Genomic DNA, 17,487 nt, shown 5'->3' on the forward strand with positions numbered 1-17,487 from the left:
TTCTACAGCTTTTGCTGTTAAGTTATAATTTCTTTGGAAAAAGTTAGAATAATAAAAAGAACAAAGTTAAAAAGCACAAACAGCCACGATACAGAGCTATGCAGATACACACATTTGAACTTTTGACTTGTGCCATGCCTTTTGTCTGCTAATCCACGTGTCAGAACAGCTCCCAGAACTTCTGAACTGAGCCCTGGGATTTACACACACCTGACTGAATTCTCATCGCTGTGACCACATGCTTTGTACGCATGACAAACCTGTACCTCAGCTGCATCATTTAGCACTCCATTTCACTGCGTGCAACTGCCTCTGGAGCAGCAATTCTAGTATAACAGCCCAGAGCCCTGCGTTGATTTATTTAAGCACGCCCAAAGTACTTGGATCACTCTGATAAGGGGTACCTGGTTTTAACAGCAGTGGGCAGCCAACAACACCCACCGCAGCGCACATCAGGCACAAACGGGCAGGTCTCGGTAGCAGGGGCTGCGCAGGCGGGCGAACGGCCAGGGCCGGGCCACAGCGGCTCCAGCCGGTTCTCTAACGGATGGGAGCAGCCAGCCAATCAGGGTGCACAGTGCCACTGCTCGGGTGGGTTTAAGAAAGGGCGGCAGGTGCCATAGCTGCTGCTGGGGGGGGGGGGAGAAAAGAAATGAAATGAAATGAAATGAAATGAAATGAAATAAAATAAGGTAGAGGTGATGAGTAGAGGGGGTGATGTTGAGAGCCTGGCTTAAAAGAGTCCTCAGAGGAGGTGCTCCCTGACAGAAGAGATATTTCTGTGGGGGTTGGGCCACCCCTGGGGAACTGTGGCCTGTGCTGGAGCAGAGGAAGCAAGTAAAGAGCTGGCAGCAGTGGGAAGAAAGAGTAAACAGTGCAGAGGGACAGAAGGAAACCACTAGGCCCTGCACTGCCTGTTGCCTTGCTGGAGGGCTGGGTGAGTGTGAGGGGTGTGTGTGTGTGGGGGGAGCAACATCCAACTGAAGCCAAACCTGGGGAAAGGGAAGGAAAGGTGCCTCAGAAAGTGTTTAATTGTCTGTCTGCTTTGTTGCTCAATACACAAACCAGTAATCAAAGTCTATGTTAATTTTTAATAAACTGAGTGAGATTCCCTGAGTCAAGGCTGTTCTGCCTGAGGCAGTACTTGGTGAAGAAAGCAGGGAGCTCCTGGCCCAGGCATGGCATGGGATTAGGATAACTGTGGTGACTTTGTTTTGGAGTCTTGCTCCAAGGTCCTGCCCCAGCAGCYTGGAGTGAGCACTGTCTTCATGTGTGGGGTCTGAGGGTGCCTGCCTGGGAGCTGCAGAGGGACTCCAGGGGCTGTGGGAGGCCTGGAGAAAAGCAGGCTGCTGTGCTGTGGGACTTACTGTGTGCTTCTCTGGGAAGACTAGGCTCACTCAGCAGAGCCAGAGAGACAAGTGGACTGTCTTTGTCAGAGTAATGGGCTGCTGACACAGGTGTTAAAAAGTACTTAGCGGGAAAGTGATGCTCTTGTTCAGAGGTTAGTAGCTTGTAGCACTGAAGTGGCCACATTATACACTGTGGGCTGAGTGCTAGGGCTGTTGCAGGAGCAGCTGATGAGCTGGGACCCCAAAACCTGGATTAGGGAAATTGAGGACTAACAAATTAAAAACAGAGCTCTTTCAGGCTGGCTCAATTACAGTGATTAAGCAGATGTGCAGAAGCTGGATTGCTGCTTCCCAGAGTGTGACCCTTCAATGGTTGTTTCCTCCAAGTGAGCTTACAGAAAGGTGGGGACAACTACAGCCCCAGGGAGATGCCTCTGCGGTGGCTGTGGTGGTGCTGGGAAATTGGTGCATCTGGGATACACCTGATGGCTCAAGAAAGCATTGTGTTGAAGTTTGGAGCCTATGCCATTTGTAAACCCTGCCCCATGTGTGGAGGAGGGGGATGGGCTGATCCTGCAAATGAGAAACCTATGCAGAGGCACTGAGAAGAAGGTGGTAATGAGCTGCAGTTGCTTGGACTGCTGGAGTGCCTTTACAGGCAAGGGGAAAGGGACCCCAAAATGGTAGTGATGAGTGGCATGTCTTGAAAGCTCTAACAGCTAAGCACAGTTACTAATGTTCCTGTTAGTGCCTGATAAGCTTGTGGGTTATCCTGTTGATCAAGGAGGTGACTAGATGTACTGGGGAGGGTGGGGGGAGGAGCATGTTGGAAGGCAGGTGTGAGACTAGTAGCCAGGCTAAGGATGATGCAGAGAGTCCAGTAGTATGGTCAACCTTGAAAAAGGTGTCAAGAAGAGCTGAAAAGTTTCCATGCTCCTGCCCTACGTGCTGGGTCATATACATGTTCCTGAAGGAAAAGGGAAAGATATGAGTGAGTGGGACAGATCCCTTCAGATATCTAGAGTAAAGGAATTGCAGGCAGGGGGAAGGGTCAGAGCTCAGTTAATACTGTTACAGGATGTGGAGCATGCTCCAGGAGATCAAAGTGGTTTGGTGCATCCTTATACTCCCTAAATAAGGACATGTGCCCTACTGCATCAAGTGAACACTGTTCACCACTCATTTTGGGTCTGGATGAAGCCCTACAGCGATAGGAGTCATGAACCTGTTGGTACCTCCAGTGGTGGTGTTACTCATTGCTCGTACTATCTTAATCATTTGCTTGTAGGCTGAAGTATAGTGAATATTTAAACTGCTATAATGTTTTTGGCTGCATGCTTTGCAGGGACAGGTCCTGAAGTTTGTAGTATGAGTTCAGATTATTACAATATTAAGCCTAATTTAGCCTGTAGAGATAAGGGATGGAGTTTGTAATGGATACGTCTTCAAGCTGTTGTAGCCTTCTGGGTTTTTAGTTTTACATAGGGCAAGGAGTGAAGTTTGTAAGAGATGCTCAGTTTGTTACAGTGTTAACCCCTGGTCTGAATCTGAAGGTGTAAGGTGTGGAGTTTGAGYGGTACCTGTTCAGATTGTAGCTGTGTTAATATTGATAATTGGGCTCCCAGGAACAGAGTGGAGTTTGATAAGTGTGTACTCTAATTGTTATAATATTAGACCTGATAGTCCAGTCCAGAGATAAGGGATGGAGTTTAAGGAGTGCATACTCAGACTGTGACAATAGTCATCCTGTTAATCTGGTTCCCAGGGGTGAGGAGTGGAGTGTTATTGAGTGAATGTACACATTGTACAGTGTCAACCCCTATTGTCTGGGAGGAAGGGTAAAGCTTGTAATGTGTGTATATTAAGGTGGTGGTCATGTTAAAATAACACTTGTGATTGTGTATTCAAAGAGTTATTAAATGTGTTTTGCAGAGGTGAGGGGTGGAATGTATTAGGTATAAATAGCAGGGTTTTGGTAGCAATGGGCTGCAGGGTTGACTTATTTGGGGGGAGGCCATGAACTGCCCTGTGCTGGTCATAGCTGGTTTCAGCTGCCTCTGAGGTGGATGGGACAAGCCACTGTGCTGAAACTTCCTCCAATCAGAGGAGCATGTGGTGCCTCTGCTCAGATGTATTTAAGAAAGGATGGTAGCTGCTAAGGGCAGGAGGCAAAGGAGAAGACACAGGAGGGTGCATGTGAGGATGCCTGTGAGAACAGACATGGGAGGAGACAAGGGGACACATGAAGAGATCTGTTCAGAGAAATGAAATGGAGGAAGGCAAGTAGAGGGGGGACACTGAGGACATGTCTGGAGGAGGTATGCCTCTGAGGGAACTGTGGCTTCCGATTAACCCCTGTTGGGACATGGACACCCCTGCCGGGACTGCAGCCTGTGGAAGAACTCATGCTGGAGCAGAAGTAAGACAGGACTAGCAGAAAGAAACCACTAGCCATTGACCTCGACCTTCTGCACAGCCTGTTGCTTCAGTGAAGGGATGGGGAGAGTGTAATGTGCAGTGAAAACAAGAGGTGGAGATGAGGAAGGGGAGGGGAGAGGTGTTGGACTGAAGTTGAGGCTGGAGAAAGGGAAGGAAATGTAAACACCCTAAATGTTTAATTGTATCTTTGTTTTTTCAATACCCAAATAAATAACTAAAGCTTGTTAATTGGCAATAAACTAAATGAAATTCCTCAAGTTGAGATTTTTCCCTGTGACAGATGCATGTAAGTAATGGACTGATAACCTCATTAACCAAAAGCATGTTACCTGGCTATCTACTTGGGCTCCATGTGATGTGCACACCAATATACTTCTGTGTGGAACAACTGAAGAGTAGTAACTCACCCAAGTTATGCACCTCTTGGATGTGAGGAAGAGGTTCTTTTAAGATCACTCTGAAGTCTCTCTTACTCCTAATACTCAAAGAATTGCAACAGGACCTTCAATGCTCCTAATACCAGACAGCACTAAAAAATTGGAGGTCTGTAGATGCTGGAGGAAAAACAAACTGTACCGAAGGATGCTAGGTCTTCTCTAAAGTGGTTATTTCTGTATATGCAGTCATTCTGCTGACAGGGCCCTGTAGTACTACAGACCCCACAAACATGAGTAAAGAACTATGTACTGCAGTCCAATACAACTAATAGCAACTTTGCAGTGACTGGTTTGATACTGTCACAATTCTGCATATATTCAAGAGTCTCTTCTACCTGCTACTTCATGTATGTTGTACATAGCTTCAGGATTCATATAGGTGCTATACAACTTGTTATATTGATTCATTTATAGCTCATCCCAAACAGCATGAGAGCTTTCTCTTCTCTTGACACAGTAAAATGAACTAATTAAAAATGGTACCACCTGGGAAAGTGATGAAAAATTTTAAAAGCAGATAACTTGACACTTTTCCCTTGTCTGTTCNCCCCGACACATTCAGCAGCTTAGGAGAATATCTTGCCAGCTAGGTGGTCTTTCCCTGGTTGGCCCATTACCTTTTTAAAAGGAATCTTTCATGTCCAGAACTCTCATAGTGTGTGTTTCAAGGTTGCATTTAGCAATGCAGGGACAAAATAGAGAAGTAGATCTGTAATAACTTGACAGTGTTTTTCTTGGATGCCTAAGAGTTTTCTAACTACAGGAGCTTTCATCCAGCTCTGGAAATCTGGAGTGTATGTGTGCAATTGATTCAAGATGCATTTTCTAGGTAAACCCTGCAACAAGCCAGCTCACTGTAACTTGCATTCCATTGCATAGTTATGTAGTGAAACAACACTAGAAGATGTTTCTGGGTATCACCTGGCAGCATATTGCAATCTTCCAGATAGACATACTTACCTTGTCTGTAATACTGAAACTGTATGTGCAGTGGCACATCAAATAGCTTGCCTGAGGCTCAGCAAGCCTAACTAACACTTTCATGCTGGAATATTATTCTGYAATTGCCACACAATTAGGAATAGGTGAACATGTAAATCTTCAGGATCTTTACTTTTTAATGGAGTGGGAGAGAAACAATTGGGAATTTCCTGGCTTTTCAGCTGAAACTAGTGAGATTTGTTCCTTGGTTTTTATACTTAGCTAGTTCCTTAAATGAAAACTGCTAATGTATTAGCCCCTTAGTTCTGTGGAGAGATTTAATAAGATGACTTTTCTGAACCAGTTTTGATGATGGCTATAATCTTAGTTTAATTTTCCAACTACAGCTGTTTTCATTGGTGGGGCCCCACTGATCATTTATCTGGTCTTTACTGTCAGTGTTTGGAATAACATCACATGGCCTTCCTTTCCTTGAGTTGTAAATAAGAGAAATAGAGCTAATCAGTTATGTGAGAAATGACTCGGCTCTGTTGCCCAAATTAGAAGCARGTTAGTATCATTAAATAAACAACTGATTCCCCCCCACCCCCGGTACAAGTGATGTAAGGAAGAAGTGAGGAGATAAAATGCAGAGCTTGCTTTCTAGGGCTATATGCGTATCTTCAGGCTGTATGAAAGCACTTTAAGTTATCCCATGAATGCAGAAAGATACTCCCACCCTTTCTTTCAAGCTCTAAATAAGCTCCCAGTCAGAATCTTACCTGGGTAAGCCTGAAAGCTTGTCCCATGTCCACTGACAAGGAATATTTCTCTATCAGAAAGGAAGTTTTAAACTGGACTGTCACAGTAGAATTTTTACTACTTTTTTAATACCTTATCAGTACCTTCCCTGCAGTCCCGCATCTCTGTTACCATCAGGGAAGGATTTGAGTGATCTCACTGTGCTGACAGACCTAGTGCACTCTATTTCTAGTTTTTTCCTCCTTTCCTGCATGCAAGAAATTTGCAATAAAAAACTCGGGTTTTTATTCAGATAGTTTCAGAAAGTCCTGTGTAATCTTAGAAACATTGAAATAAGCTCATTTCTTCGTTAGATTTTCTCTATATTTTAGTCTTGTTTTTTGTAAATCTGTTTCCTTGAAGATGAAATTTCATCCGTATTTTTCATATCCAGTGCAGTTTAAAATTGTGTGTTTCTAACCAGTGCTCACTTAAAGTTTTGTGATGGCAAACCTAAACAATTTTGACTAAGATTTACAATTTGAGGAAGATGTGCCCTGTATCTCCAGTTGTTATTGCCTGTAAATCAGGAACCTGATGCACAACTTGAGCTGCCACTTTAACTTGTATTTTTATTAATACATGAATAAAGTCACGTGAATTAAATGGATAGTCCATTCCTTCATCTTCTACCATGCTGTTCAACCACTTCTATCATAACCAGTTGCTTGGTCACTGAAGACCGGAATACTTTGGCTCAGTTAGGAAAGTTTAATAGATTCTGCGAAGTATTTCTTTGTTTTCCATTCATCTCTGGCTAAGAAATTGAATTCTTTGCTTCTAGATTTCAGAAAGCAGTATTACTTTGGCTATTACTTTGACTCTGAAATATACTACCTTTCTTCCAGGCTTGGAAGTTAGTTGCATAACTCAGAAATCCATGAGAAGGAAATGGAGGTTACTACTTTTTTATTCCACATTTGAGAACACATGTTCCCCTTTTCATGCCATTTTTAAAAAAGGTGTTGAACCTCCACTCCTGCATCATTTGATCCAAAGGACAGATGCAAAATGGAAGCAATGAAGTCAAAGAATGCAGTCCATCTGCAGAAAGCGAGTCTTAAAAACCTGACAGCAAGATGCTGTTTCTGGTGCTCTGTCCATCCTTTAGTTGCAATCAGCAGTCAGGATCCTAATCAATGCATGTAAATTGCCACAGGACTACAAGGGCTGTGTTTTTGAATCTGCAGTTTGGGGGTTACAAGTGCTTTATGAAGAATTAAGCTCTCACTATTAACTTTTTCTGAACTTTTCCATTAGCATTTCTCTTCCAGGCCAGCCAATATATTAACCTTCCTAAAAATTTGAAACATCAGGCTGATAAAAACAAACAACTTGTCTGCATGTTCMTAATCCTTGGTTGTTTTTTCAACTCTCTTGCAAAGAATCTTTAGGTAAACTCACTGACAACATCTTTTGGCTTCATGGTTACATCAGCTCTCCTTTTCTTTTCAGTAAGCAAATGTTTGTTGTCTGCTAACCTGGACTTGAGAGCAGTTATCCTGTTCCACTTCCTTTCTACCTCTAAGTTTTGGCTCAATTTCAGAGTAAAACCTGTTTACCTAGCTTCGCTCAAGTGGATGTCTCTTCAGATTGAATCAACTTGACAGTTCATTCCTGTATTAATTTTTCTCCTCCAACTTGAATTCCCCATACTACATGTGTACAAATACTCATCTTTCCTTATTTTATTGCCAATGTCTATCAGTAGGTATGAGAGTCCTTTGCAACCTGAAGATAATGTTTTGGTTTTGCTCTAGTATTACTCCTGCTATGAAGAAACAGCTTTCATCTCTGGAGACTTAGAACTTCGTTGGATTTATTCTTTTATCTTTCTGACTGCATTATGGAATTGTTATTGTGTTAATTTTCATTTTGTTCTCCATAGGTGTCCTTTATCTCAGGAAAGGAGAGATTGCAGGTATGTTGATTTCAATACAAATTGATAGTTCTTTCCAAATGTGTATTCATATTTGAACTCCTAGAGAATACGCAACAGATAATTCTACTCATAGTATATCAAAATCTTTAGTTAAGACTCTTCATATCAGTTTATTCCTGAATAACAAACTTCCTTTCGTTCAGTGATTCTAGTGTTACCAAACTATTTTAAAAGACCATTCTGTACTTTTCCCTCTACAGTATTACCTTCATATTACAGCCTTTATGGTCTGTACTTTTCACGCTTCATGGAGTCATGGAATGACTTTAAAAAGGTGACCCTTCAGAATGGTAGTAGACTTTCAGAAAAGCTTTGTTGTATTCTGTTAACTTTGGCCTATTATCAAATGGTTGTTCTCAGTCTCCACCAATGAGGTTCTATAAGCAAGGATATAAAAATATTTTTTTCTACTGTTGCTTCTAATTTTTCATTTTGTTTCATTATAATATTGACTCCCTGCTATTTCTGTCCTCCTCTCACAACATAAACATATGTGCACATATTTTATCTGCTGGCTGTTCAGGATTTTATTTAAAAAAGTTAGTTGTGGGAAAAAATGTTAGTTGTGGGGCCAAGGATGGATGGTTAAAATCAGCCACTGCTGATCAACAGCACTACCTACATAACTTAGGAATACAGTATTTTCAGAAGTAGCTAGTAGGGGAGGAATGCCTAGCCTTCATTTCTTGAGACAGTGGGTGTGTGGCATGCCAGATGTATTGTTTTGTGCTTACAGAGGTTGGTCATGTTGAAAAGCAGTAGTGCTCTTGGCACATGAAAATCTTTTGAGGGAACCTATTGAAGAGCATGAGTGCTTATTATAATCCGAAATGATACTGAAATCTTTGTGGTTCCACAGACAACTTGGAATAAAGGCAGCGTATATTTTAATATAGCTGGGAATGTACTTTGGCTATTTTTCATTCAAGTAGCTGTGTTACTAACAAGATTTTTGACATGAGCTTGCTAGATTGAAAGCTGCAAAGCACTTGCTTCATTAATATCTATTATTAATTCAATATGCTCAAAACACTTAATGAGACTGAATGTGGTGAAAACTGGCTGCTYGTAACTGATCTGTAATGTGTACTCTATTTGTTGCTGTACCTACCTATCCATTTACTGTTTAAGATTGGCAAATGAGCTTGGTGAACTGAATGTCTGAAAAGATTACAACTGAATAAACACACCCTATCTTAACAGAGGAATGCAGGAAAGTCAGGCAGTGAAAATAGTTTATAACAGCCTGTGCAGAAATTGAGAGAAAATCTATTTGGAGACCACTTAAAGCTTTCAGATAGTGAAAGCCACCTGCAAGTTAACGCCTTTTATAAAGTAGGCCCCACTTTTATTTCATTTACTTAATGATCTTTGATAATATCAAGTAATACTGGAAGACTTTATTGTTGATCCGAATGCCTTAAAAACCATTTGGTTATTTAGGTAACATCATAAAAAGGGCTATTTTTCAGTCAAATAAGGTGAATGAGTTTTACTTTCTGTTTAAGAGTGTGACTGATCTACATGCTGCTAATTCTTACAGGACTAACAGCATTTTCAACTTCATTTATTAAAATCCTTCATTAAAATAGTAAAATCATTGAAAATATAGTAATTATGAACTAGAGAGCAGTAATAGATACAATCAATTGAAAGAAGAGTGAAGCAATTCCAAGTATGCTATTAATAACAAATCATGACTTCAATTTTATTTTAAAAGAATGAACTCATCAGTACTAGTTGAAATATCTACCCAGAACTGGGAGAGGTCTAACATAATCTAATTACCCACTGAAAGATTTTCAATCGAAACCTCCTCTTAGATATTATTAAATTGATTCCTAACCAGATAGGAGCCAAGAAAAGTTGAAGATAGGTCAGATTAAGCTGTGGACATGGAAGTAGTTGCAAGATAAGTTAAGCATACTACCTTCAACCTCCATTGTCTCAGACACAGGCTAATTGAACAGTGATTTTTCTGAGCTCTAAGCCTCTCTCTAAGGTGGGTGAGAAATAAATTAAGGGGGCAAGGTTTTGGAAAGGTAATATCTTATTAGGTTTCAGATGACTGTACCATAGAACTAAATGAGAAAAATTACTAAGGCCATAAAAACATGGTTAAGTAGAATTTTAAGAGAAAATGAGGAGCCAAGGCTAGAAAAGGAAATGCAAAAATATGATGAAATCTATGATAAAATAACCTCTAGAATGAAGTTAGTTATTCATCATTAAACTGCCATGTTTGGTTTCTGTGAAAACTTAGTAGACAAAAGAACCAAATCTGTATGATGAAAAATGCATCATGCAACTTGCAAAATATGTTAATTACAACTGCAATATTGTAGTGTCAATTGTCTTCCTAAAAGAAGGTAAGTGTGGGAAGAACCAGCAGCCTGCCAAGCATCCCTCTGTGTATGAAAGGGGAATCATTCTCTGACAAGTTTTTAAGAGTATATCATTAGCATACTAACAAATGCCAAGTAGCAGTTGAAAATGTTTGCTTCCAGAGCAATGAAATCCTATGCCCCCCAACAAATGAGAGCTATAAAACTAAAGATGCTGTCCCATTCTAAAAGTAGTCCTCTGAAGAGAGACTACAGTTGACTTAGTCATTTATTTCCATGGCTAAGGGATGTCTCAAATAGAAATGATAGCTGGAGCTAGAGATTAATGTTGGTTATATATTTAAGTTTCTCCTAAGTGAGAAGTGCTTTGAGGCACTTCTTGTGATGTTTCCCAGTTGTAATCAAGAACTCAGTCCGTAGTTTCCTAGAATAAATGTACCTTAAAGCTTTCCTGGTGTTGAATTACCATGGGTAACCTGACAGAGTACAGATCATTTACATTAGCTGTTTCTGGATAAACACAAGAGTTCTGAAGAAAACCTCTTTGGATGCTTGTTTTCTAGGGAAAATAAGAGAAAGACAGGGGAGAGTGGATTTCTCGACAAACTGAGAGTGCGTGCATTAAATGCCAGGATATGGAGAAATATTTCTCCAGGGGAGCATTATCTTGTGCCTTCTGATAAAAGCAGCCAGTGAGCAGGTATCTGGGAGTCGAGGAAAACTTGTGTTATCCTGTGATGACTTGAAAGCTTCCTGCCTGTAGAACTTTGATTGGCAGTGGTTTGTGAATACAATATAATGGTTTAATTCGTAAGAATTTCTTGATGTAGTTAAATGGAGAAACTCACTATCTGCAGTTGACATTATAGTAGTATGCTATCTGGAGCAATGAAGTTAACAAACATTGTCCGAGTTCTGGCTGTCATCTTGATTTCTGAAACACCCTAYCAGTATGAAGCATTTGAAACAATTGCCTTTGCCAGTTAATAAGTTGGGTTGCACAGTTGTCAGTACATCTTATAACTATGCTACTAATTGTTATGCTGTTTTGCTGTAGCTGAACATTTAGTGCTGTATGCTGGACTGTTGTCCTTATTTAGTCTGACAATTTTAATAGCAACACAGAGCTTAGTGCCCCTTGAGACTATAACACTGGCCTACAGGAAAGAAGGTCCTCATGAAAGTATCTAATGACAGAAGAAAAATACCAATTAATGTCTTTGTATTTTTGTCCTATTATATACTACTGTGCTTGTTGTGTATTTGTTAATGAGATGCCAGCTGACAGAAGATTCCAGCTTGAAAATATTAGTTGAGCAAGCAAACTGTTTTCTAACTGGCAAGTACAAGGTTGTTTTCATTAGCAAAAGATACCACCTTACAAGTGCAGGAAAGGACAATTCCTAGATTAAAGAACTAGGAAGTCTTTCAGACTCTAACAGAAAAAAGGTATAGCTAGAACTGCCTGGGGAATAATTCATGCATGTTCACCTCTCTATTTCTGACAGTTCTAGCTGGTTGCTTTCAAGTCAGCCTTTGCAATATGTAATCACAGACTTTAATTTAGCTACTGCTTGCTGTGGATGTTTAGAATTTAGCTACTCCTTTTTTTTTTCCCCACAGCTTTAACTGAGTATAGCTGCAAAACTCAATAAAACCTCCATTTTTAAAAAATGGCAATATAAATGAGAACGTACAAGAATTTTAAAGAAGTCTTGAGACTATTGCAATTATTGTCTTCAAGTAGCAATGGCATTGTACTGGGCAAAACACAATGATACCTTATATTGCTCTAACAAAGATGACTTTTGGAACAAACCAGAGAACATAAAAAATCACTGTCATGAACAAGCATTGTAATAAAAGGCTAAGATTGAAAAATTAGGCATTAGAGTATATTCTATGAAGAGTGCTTCAATCAATTGTTTCTATATTTAATCTCCTGTGCAAGGACATAGAGAAAAGCAAAATTAGAACACATCAGACTTTTTCATGAAAGAGTCGTCACCCAATGTCAAAAGCAAATCTTTGGCATTTGCAGCATAATATGTTAAAAGTTTGACCTGAAGTTTTGGAAAGTGACTTTTTAAAAGATACTTTTGTCAGGAACGCTTGGGAAAGGAAACATATCAATAGAAGAAAAATCCAACCTGGAAAATGTTTGGTGAAATTTATTAAAGGATCAGAATTGCTAAGCTTTGCATGTGCTAGTTGAGTAAGTAAAATGTGCACTACTCAGATCCTTGAAACTAGGTTTTACATCCAGGCTAAAAGAGTGAACAGAAAATAAATGTGTATTAAAAGTCTTCTCCCTTGTAATATCAGCATTGTGTAGGGACACGTGATGGTGCTTCGAGCATGAAATGAGTATTGTATATTTGTCAAAGATCTGTTTGCTCTACAGGTAGAGTAGCTCAGTAATGAAGGAGGAAAAAAGTTCAATTTGAAAATGCACCAAGTGGAAGCAGAGTATTCACCCCTTGCAGCACAATCTCATGTCTCAGACTTTGTCCCATAATAAAAGGGCAGTGAAGATTTTCTTCTCTGTCAGATAACTAGAAAGCTACTGGTCACCTTATCTAAAATTAATTGAAACCTCTTTGCAAATAGAGATTTTTGATACTACTGAAGATATGCAAGGATAAAAGCTCTCAAGGCCTTTAAAAGCTAATGTGGAATTACACTGTTGGCCCCAACCCTATTCAGTTATGTATTGCAGACATCACTTCCCATGTTCTTTAGCATTAGAATACTTATTTTATTTTATATTATAACATGAGAGATGATGATACTCAAGTCTCACCAGCCTGTGAGTAGGCACTGTGGTTTCCTCTATGGGGATCCCATTCTCCTTTGCCTACTGGTGCAAAAGATTTGTTATAGGATGTAAYCTCACACATACTAAAAACATGTATCATTGGGTCTGTTTGAATCCCTGCAGCTAACCCAGACACAGCTGATCAAGTCCTCATGCTGCTCTGAACCTAATTTCAGCCTAAAGTATGATGGGAGACTGTTCCTTGGACCACTGCCAGGCGTGTGTTCTCCAGGAGATGGGTTTTCACTGGGTTGCAGATTCCCTGGCCAGCAGCCAGCTAGGAGAGCTAGGCTGGTAGTGCCTTTTTGATGTGATAGAGGGGTGTACCAAAGCTTAATGCTTGTAGAGCTTAACAGCTCTACAGGTTAGTTGAAGCAATTTTAGTGAAAGACTCTTTCTGACTGGTTGCAGTCAGTCCCCAAGCTGCTACCGCAGGCCTGATGTCTTCAGCTTGTGCTGGTAAATGCTCCTTTAGTTTCATAGCTCATTCTTCCTCCTTTCTCCTCCTTTACATGTATCTGTACATGGCCAGGATTTAAATTATTTATCTCTAGAAACATTTGCCATGTGAAGTCTCTCCACTGGCAGGGACTACCAAGAAACATATAAAAAGAAATTTTTTCCCCAGTGAGACTTACTGGTAAGTTCCTGAAGCAAAATCCAAAAAAAAAAAAAAAAGGTAGAAAGTGATAGATGGAAGTTTAAGCTATGAATTATTCTTATGCCATAGATTGTTGAAGCTTGAGAAGGTGGGTCTTTTACATCATGCATCACATTTTCTTCTGAGCAATAGAATGAATAGCAAAAAATAACCAGTTCTGCTTCCACATGATGTGAGTTTTTTGATGAGAGGTGTTCTTAGCTGACTGCTCAGACATGTTCTCAAATGATGAGAGCACAGATCAAAAAACTTCAACAGAAAATGAAATAGAAAGCCCTTAGGACCAGAGTAAATACCATCTCACTAGAAAATGAATTCTGATAGGTTCCTATCAACTTTAATTACTTTGAGTTTAAGACTATTATCCATGTAGCAAGCTTCTCTGGCATTTCTAAGGAATAGGTATATTTTATAAATGAATAACTTAGTAAAAACTATTCCCTAATTACACCTATTAGAAAATTTAAGCTACAGGAAAACCAATAAAACTTCTACTGTATCTCACACAGCAATTAATGAGTAGGTATCTTAAGTCTGAATTAGTGCGCATCCTTTGCTTTCTTGATTATACCTTAGGCATCATTTTGATGAAGGAAAATATCTTTACAGTAGAGCATATTCTGATTAAATGCATGCTAGTCCTCAGTCTGCGAGTTGAAAACCTTGTTGCCATTAATTAATGATTCATTGAAGTCAGAATAATAACAGATATGGAAATGAACGTACTGAAATTGAATATGTACCAAAAGAAAGGCAAAAGGCAAGTTACAGAAGTGTTAAATTGGATTAGTTAAGATTTTGGAAAACTCCACAAATGAAATGGTACAGAAACTTGCTTCTTGTCACATAACTTACTACATGAAAAGCTCTGTGGTAAAAATAATGAAGCACTTTTTTCGCCTTTTCACACCTCCTTATTCATTGTCTTTCAGGTTTGATTTTTGTCAATGCAAACTGTAATCTCCTGCAAAAGTGGCACATTGCGGGAATATTTCTGTTGTATGTCAAAGGAGTCAAAAAGAATTTCTTTAATACTTATTTTATTTCTTTATCAAGCTGCATTTAAAATCTCAATCTCTTCCCCTTCAGAACCAGGCAAGACCTCATACTCCATCTTACCCTAAAAAAGGTGTAAGGCAAGCAGGAATTTAGTGTTAACATGTATTTAAAAGGTTGATTCTAGGTAGTAAAAGTGATTAGATTTGTAAAGAGGTATTAGCCACACACTGTAAAAACTCTTTAACTAATTCGACTCCTTAGGTCATAAACACAAAATTAAATAATTTAACTGATCAAATATGCCTTATGTAAACTGGAGCCAATCTGATGCTGAGTGTCACTTGAACCAATTATGTATTTTTTGTTTGAAATCTCAAAGTAAGTGACCTCTGACCTTTCGGTGTGATAACCTTTCTCCTTTGGAACAAAAGGTCATTTAAGGTTGTAGCTTCTCCTCCAGTTTGGCCCCTCTTGGAAGCAATACAGACTTCAACTCTCCTTTTTGGAAGTTATCTAAGATGGGTGCAGGAAAGGGATGAAAAGGTCATTCTAACCTTTTCATCCCTGTGCGTTGCCCTGAACAGAGTGATACTTTGTCACTGGCCTCTATAGTTAGGACCTCCTTCATCTGGTTAGATCTTAGGCACCCTGTTGGGTTAGCAACAAGCTCAACTATGTTTCCAAGGAAAGCTTTCTCTCCTGTGCGTAATGTCTTAATTAAATGAAGTCACTCTGAATCTTAAAACTTGGACAGGTTTAATTTTGATCACAAAGAAGGATACAAAAAATTCGCCGCCTTCTATAGAAAAAATCTAAAAGGTACTGGAAAAGTGTATTAATCTACCTTGTTGTAGAGACGCCTTTGAGTGTTGAGAAAGAAAGCTTTAGTATGATTAAGAAGTCCTGTGCAGCTTCTACAGATTTCATGGTAATAAGGAAAAACAGTGAACAGTAGTGCTTTGCTTCTACAACTGCAATTTTAGCTACTGCCAATTGCAAAATACTGAAGAGTGAAGGAGCAGTCAGCTTTGACCAAAGTCCTTTTTGTCAGAAATGGTGTATTTTGGTTAAATATTAGAGATAGATTTTGCAAGGGAAATTGAAAGGTCCAATTTCCTCTCATTAGCAAAACATAAGTCAGAGTAAAGAAACTGTTTGTCAATACTGTTGCTAATCAGTGCTGAAGAGTACTTATTTTTGTGTTTATGTAGCTGACAAAATGCTGATCTTATGCAACAAAACCTGAAACCATTCTGAGTTTTCCTGTAAGCTAGGATAGTAGCAATACTGTTTCCATTGCTTCCTTCACCCTCTAGCACCCATAGTGAGATTTAGGACACATTTACACTGAAATATTCATAAGGAAAGAAGATGTAATAATTTTGAATCAGCTAGAATTTATAAAATCTTAATCTTACATTTTTAGATTTTTTTTAGTAAAATCTGAGTACTATGCATTTAAAACAACTTAATATCCAGCTGAACAATACCATTTAAATAGAAAAAAGTATCCTTTTAACAGAACACTGTACTTTAATCTCTACAGAGGCTGGAGGGATATACACAGGAGCAAAGTAAAGGCTAATACACTGGGCTTCTTAACTTTTGTCCACTGCTTGAAAGAACACCATAATATACATCAAATAGCTGTACAAAAGATGCTCTGAAAAACGTACTGTTAGGTTACAAGGCTGTACTAAAGAACATACAAATATTTTCAGTCTAGATCTTTGATTTTAAACAGTGACCTGCTGATGCTACCATTTTTAGCAGTAGATTATGGTGATTTACAGCTTCTGTCCTTGGTGCATATGCATAGTTTTTGTGCTCTGCTTGTGCAGCGTGTTGTGGGAGGCATTGGACCTAATATTTTTGATCCTATCAGCACCTGCAAATCTGCAAGGGTGAGCTCAAAGGTAGTAATGCATCATGTGGGAGGGTAGAGAGGGGAGTAATTATGTGAGTTATAATAAATTAATTATGCAAGAATAGGTTAGAAATAATATAAAAAATAGTCTAGGGCAAACACCTGCAGTTGGGGAAATTGCTAGTGATTGGAGAAAAGGTCATGAAAATACTGAAACAGAAACTGTGTATTGCAACATAAAATGTGGATTTTGAGCGGTGGAACTGTAGTGCTTGCCAGGCTAAGAGTTGTACCTAAGGTTATCCCAAATATGATTCATCTTTGGGCCATTTTCTTTTTCCTAACAGTTAGTCTTCTTTCAGTACCCACGTTTCAGAAATTATACCCTCAGGATTTGTTTTAATGGTATTATCTTATTTTTGAAGATATAGCACTGCTCCTGAAGGGATCTCTCATATGGAGATCAGAGAGATAATGCATGTTGATTGCAGCTATCTGAATAAACATACCAACTGAGCTGGGGTAGGGTCCTCTGACACAATTAAACTCACTTGCTCTATGCGAGTGTCTGGCCGAAGAAGCATAGGACACATTACTTTCATGTTAAAGCTTTAACACCTCCAAACACACAAGCTCTATAATGAAACTAACATCAGATAGATGCGGTTCCTGGCATTCAGCTAATAAACACAAAAGAACTGAAATCTGATGTCATCTGTGTGACAGGCTTTTTGAGTCCTGAAACATCTTTTGTGCAATTTAGCTGCAGGGGAATGGTTTGGTAAGATTGATCATATGTATTTGTGACCAGGAGGTTTTAAGTATTAGTGGCGATGAATGTTCTGATTGTGACAAGGGTTAAACTAGTTTTCCCCTCAGTTTACCCCATGCAAATGAGCAAGCTATCT

At 39.3% G+C, this 17,487-nt stretch overlaps 1 long non-coding RNA gene across 1 annotated transcript in view; it reads left to right on the forward strand.

The window, feature by feature from the left end:
• The first annotated feature begins 890 nt into the window (after positions 1-890).
• LOC112962324 overlaps positions 891-17,487 on the forward strand; it is a 128,163-nt gene continuing 111,566 nt past the window's right edge. The window contains exons 1-2 of the long non-coding RNA XR_003252252.1: positions 891-937; positions 7,836-7,868. This is a non-coding gene — a long non-coding RNA (uncharacterized LOC112962324). The remainder of the gene's footprint in view (positions 938-7,835; positions 7,869-17,487) is intronic.

The sequence above is a fragment of the Apteryx rowi genome, unplaced genomic scaffold, assembly GCF_003343035.1.
Source record: "Apteryx rowi isolate R43461 unplaced genomic scaffold, aptRow1 scaffold_146, whole genome shotgun sequence".
In the NCBI taxonomy this organism is placed as follows: Eukaryota; Metazoa; Chordata; class Aves; order Apterygiformes; family Apterygidae; genus Apteryx; species Apteryx rowi.